Raw genomic sequence first — 6,000 nt, forward strand, 5'->3', positions numbered from 1 at the left:
ATTAAATAAGTTTATGACTTGAAAAATATATATTTGAAAATGCTATCTGTTTGAGTAACGCATATTCTCTGTTTTAAACATTTTATTATTTTCTGTAGAATATTTTGGTTGCATTTCAATTTTATATAGAACCTCTAGAAATTTAATCCTTTTAAAGACATCTGGTCAGTATATTTTGTCCTGAGATTTTTACATTTTACAAGCAGGTTGTGTGCTACATTAGCTGGATTCGCAGTCAATATGATTAACAATGATTAGCTGTTCAGTGCTAGACATTCTAGATCATGTGGTGAAGGAGCAACTCGATGACTGCTGAATTGTACCACCACCTTTACCGTATGTTGAACTGAGTGAGTAATATAGTTAGTCCATTTCCAGGCTTAAGAGCGTGATCAATACGACTGTTTAAACATTTATTAAATCACATTGTAATTTACTGATAAATTATTAGGGAGTCTTCATTAACAAGAATTATACATGGCTGTGTTGCTGAGAACACCTATGAGGCCCTATATGAGTTTCAGAGGCTGTTTTTATGGTGACACAGTTTGAGGTGGCTGCATTGAATTGGGTGCTACATTTAATGAAGAAAGTCTCATATATTAGCAACGACCACAAAGACTCGACAGAAACGTTGAACTACTGCTTTCTTCCGTAAATTATGCATGGTGGTTTGATGCAGCCAACATGTTTACCTATGAGACGCAGGGTTCTCCAGGCCTAGGTACACCGAGCATATCGGAGATTTTTCTGGAGTAACGTCTGAAGTATGACGGATAGAGATCTTCTTTAACTGTGGCTTATCAGGTCACTGTATGAGTAAGGGAGTGTACTCGTGTGCAAGTTATTCTGATATATGCTGCAGTAAGTTCAAGAGTACGGTTGGAAAATATTGGTTTGGGATCCTCTATCTAGTTTCGTTCATCAATATTTTTCATTCATCCTAGATACTTTTTCTGTTTATAATGTAGGTAGAGTGGCATTATCACAAATGCATTATGTTATGGAGCATATCATCACATTCACAATTTCTACATCAACGGCTTCTGAATGTCGAAATTATGTACAAAAGAAGGACCTGCCTGCAGTTGTACTATTGGAAAAACATTATTACCACTACTTTTATTGTAAGAAATGCACTACGAAACAGACTATGTGTCAACTCAATAGCCAATGAACTTCATATGTGTATTATTGTATGCTGGGTAACGACTCTGCAATAATATAACTATTGTATAAAACCATTTTGGCCAGAATCAGAGAAATGCTGACATATTAGTTACCAACACTAAGAACATGCACCTTCATTAAATATCTGTATCTTGGACAACGTGTAGCATTCAAAACTTTAGTACCTGTAGCGGAAACAAACTATTATCAAGGCAAACCAAGATATTCACAAAGTAGTGAATAGAATAGAAATGTATATAACATCTAGCATGTTTATGATCAGTTATGAGTACAAGATGAGGTGTTGTGCTGTCATTATGATTTTTTTGTTTTAGTTCTATTTTTCTGGCCAGAAGTGCATAAAAACATTGAGCTATAGGATTTTCCTTTTTTTTTTTTGTAAAAAATATTTCTAGATATAGTTGTTTTATTTGCCTGAAAATATAGATCATTGGAATATGCTATTCGTTATTCATTAATTCACTAAATGGACTGACGCTTATCCACTAATCTATACATTAGCACGGCCTATGGATGATATGTTGGGAGAATAGAAAGTAATGTATCAAAGAGCTAACTTCAATAGCCAATAGTTTGCATTGTTTGCACTTTATTACATCATTCTCAACGTGAGTGCTTTGCTGAACGAACAATACAAACTGTCAAGTGGACACATTTCAGCTTTTTTAACCCTGATCAAATTGACTAGGATGAATGTTATGGTGGCATGCTGGACAACTGAGTGGCGATCATCTATTTTTTTTCCTAAATCTTATAGCTGGAAAAAATAAAGTAGAGTGATCTGAGACATGACCCTCCGCCCATTGTAAGACCTAGAATCAAGAACTAGAATGACTGCATTTTGTAATAATGTAACAGCAATATTCGATTAAAGTTATTGTGCATAAAAAAAGAAAAAATATCTGAACTCGCATATTTTGAGGTTATTTATACCCGTATTTGAATTTGGTTCTGATTATCTTGAATTTGTTTTGTATCATTACTGTTTCCTTTCCATTATCTACAATTCCGTGTAATTGTGAATTAGCTATGATATTATTTTAAGATTGACTTAAATGTTGGATTCAACATTTTGTTTGACTTCGTATTTTAGCCCCGCAGTGGCACAGTGGTATGTCTGCGGACTTATAACGCTAAAATCCAGGTTTCGATACACGTGTTGGGCAGAGCATAGATAACCCATTGTAGCTTTGTGTTTAATTACAAACAAACAAACTTCGTATTTTATAGGTCCTGTTTTTTTTTGTTTTTTTTTTGCATGAATATAAGTTCAACCTGTATTGCGAACTCTGGTGATTTTGACGTTATATTTAGTTTGGTATTATGCTATTTTCAAACACTTGAAGTCCTTTACTGTTTGTTCAGTTTTGTTTTGAGTTTTATTTCATTTAGTTTTAATATGGCTATTGCATTCTTTGTTTACTCATGAATAAGTGCAATACGTGCGTGTCATCTGAGGAGGCAATTAATGAAAATCGTGATTACACAGAAGTCTTTAATTTCGTCATCTAAATCTAATTTTGAAGGTCAAGGGGGTTCCGTGATTTTATAATGGAGTGAAATATTGAATTTTCGAGTACCATACAACTAAATGAACATTTGTTTTAGATTCCTCATTGAAAAGTCTAGGTTCAAATCAGGGTTTCCCAAACCTTTTTGTGTTGTTGTCGACTCCTTGAAAAACTTATAAGGTTGTCATCGACGCTCAAATTCTTAGAATATAAATTATAAATGAAACTTCAAAGTCAAGAAACTTTAATATATATATATAATCAACTTTTATTTATCATAATACAATCGTATTAACAAGCATATGAATAGGGGCTACTTTCGACCCCCTATTGACCTCTAGGTCTTTATTCACCTCCTGTACAGTCTCATCGACCCCTGGGGGTCGATATCGACCACTTTGGGAAATCCTGATTTAAATCAATAACAAAAACAAATTTACATTTGAAGCTAACAGGAGGGGTTCGTGTGGACTCAAACATCTTGAGCTCCCCCCTCCCCGGCTTCTGTCAAACAGAAGATAGATTTAAGATGCTATTTTTACATGCTTCTAATTTCAAATCTATAACGAATTGTTATCCGCGGCTCAATGGTATTTCTAACAGCCTCTAACACTAAAACTCAGATTTCGATACCCTCGCTGGGCAGAGCGTAAATGGGCAGAAACAAACCATAATGAATTAATTGAGAGAAATATGGAAAAAAAACCTGCAGCGTAAGTGATTTTGAGAACGAAAATTAGGCTTAATGTAAATTATCCTAACCGTATTTAAAGTTATCGGCAGTAATAAATGATTTAGTGTCCTTGTTGTAATCTTACGATTTTTGACGATGAATCATCCAATATTTCATCGTTGTTCATAATTATATTATTCAATGATAAATCGTTTGTCATCAAATAATTCATTTCTCATGCTTCTAACCAAAATATAGTTTGTTTATAAATAAACTTAAAATCTGAATTTCTAAATCCATAAACATAGTACTTTTAACATGTGTTCTACGTACATTCAACCTTATTATTTTGCCTTGCAAATTGACAATACATGCTGATTATCCAAGTTTAACACGTTTTGTAAACTCATCTCACATTTAATTTTAACCCTTTCTTTATAGCCCAAATTTCTTTACGTAGACAATAGTTTAGTTAAATACGATAATTGTTTGTAATTATAAATATATATATTCTACTTTAAAAACATTTATTAAAATAAAACATAATGTTTTAGATGATATATTAAGTTTCTTAGTACCTTCATTTTGAACGAAAAAATAGCAAATGTTCACAATAGCCAAATTTGCAAGAATAAGAAAGACGTCTTGATAATTATGTAGATACCACCGATAGCTCAGCCGATAGTCTGATGGCTTATAATGTTAAAAAGCGGGATATGATACCAGTGGTGAGCAAAGCTCAGATAGCCCATATTGTAGCTTTGTGTTTAATAACAAACAAACAAAATATACCTAGATATACATCAATAGATTCAATTAGTTCAAACATTTGTTGATATGCTTGTATATTAAGTTTATGATCTTTGTGGTTATAAGTAAAACAAAGAATGTTATTAGGGAATGATCATTCCTAACATTTGGTGTTGTAAGAAGTTTGGGTTTATGATCTTTGTGGTGTTACGTATTAGAATTTCAAATGGTCTGAAACAGATTTAACTGATACTTTAAATTTGATAGTTTAATTGTACTTTGGATTTAGCAGTTAGGTAAAAGTCGATATATAGTCAGTTTATGATATTTGCCAACAAGATTGATACACACAGTTTAACACAAATACGTTTTAATATACACACAAAAATATATTTACAATAACAGTTATTACAAAGAATGATTTATGAAGAAAAGTTTCACAAACTTAGAAGCAATATAAAGTCTTCTTTCTAGTTTGGAACTTCTTCGATATCTTATCGAGGGTCCACGATGAGGGAGTTAATTACGAGTTTCACGTAGGTATAATTCACTTCACAGGGAGCTAGCTAGCTTTGTCCTTCGTTATTCGCCATCTACTCATGCCGAGTTTTCCACGATGAATATATATATAATGTTCTCGTAAATACACTAAAGTCTGATGAGAATCCACAGAAGTTAAGTGATTTGTAATGTTCGAACTTTGTAAATGCTCCTGGTCAAATATCTGAAGTTTTCCGATTGATAAGCGTTATAACAATCACAATTATAGTTTCCGAAGTTCATAGCAAACTAATAATAGATAATATTTTTGGCGCTTCGCGTTGGTATATTTATAGGCATGTGGAGGCTTTCTAGAAAATTCAGATTACGTAACAATACAAATGTATGTGTTTACGTACCACATATATTGTTTTATTCTCACTCTTCTACAACGTTGGAAAATAGGCGGGTGTTTCGCAATGCATATTTAACAGTATAAGCTATGTATGTTTCTTAATATAAAATTAATCTAAACAAACCTGGTTATTGGGAAAATAAAGTATTTTATTAGAGAATTCTCATGCCTAACATTTGGTGTTGTTATGGTCTGACCATAGAATGTAATACTTTAGCGAACTATACAAAATTTATTTAAGACATATATCATGCATGCAAGAGTACACCCGTATTAGAAAATGCTATTATTCAAACACCTATAAAATATAAATGCATTCAATATACAGGAAAAAAGTACGAAATACACTTATGAAAACTTAAATAATCTCAAAGCGATAATAAAACTTGTAAATTTTCATTATCTTTAATTTGTAAAACTATGAGTTATCATTTTAGTATAATGATTATAGTAAAATTTTAGTTCTCTAAACTAAAAGTCTCAATAAACTTGTTTTTCTTGGCATTAAGGTCAAAGTTCACTAACAATCACTATCTTGTCACCGTTTAATTTAAATTTAAACTCTTAAAATTTTTTTATTATAAAAAATCTTATACATTGTATACTCTGAACATTAAATTGAATAGTGTGCGCTATGTCAAAATTTATCTTTTTTAAATTCAATAAAACTGTACAATTTTACATACAAATTAAACTGAAAGATTTTTTCATTTAATTAAATTTTAGCATTAACTTTGAATTTAATTATTACTACTAATAAATAAAGGTGTTTGTTTATAGAGCAAAGCCTAATTGTTCTATTTGCTGTGTTCATTGCTGGGAACTGAGCGCCAGATTTTTTGCGTTGCAAGTCTATAAACTTACCGCTGACCCAAAGGGGGGGGGACTAATAGATAAGGGTTCATGTTGACTAATAATAAATCAACCATACCAATAACTATTGTTCCTCGGCTGGTTTCTGATATTACACAATTTTCTCG

Source organism: Limulus polyphemus, unplaced genomic scaffold (assembly GCF_000517525.1).
Source record: "Limulus polyphemus unplaced genomic scaffold, Limulus_polyphemus-2.1.2 Scaffold457, whole genome shotgun sequence".
Lineage (NCBI taxonomy): Eukaryota > Metazoa > Arthropoda > Merostomata > Xiphosura > Limulidae > Limulus > Limulus polyphemus.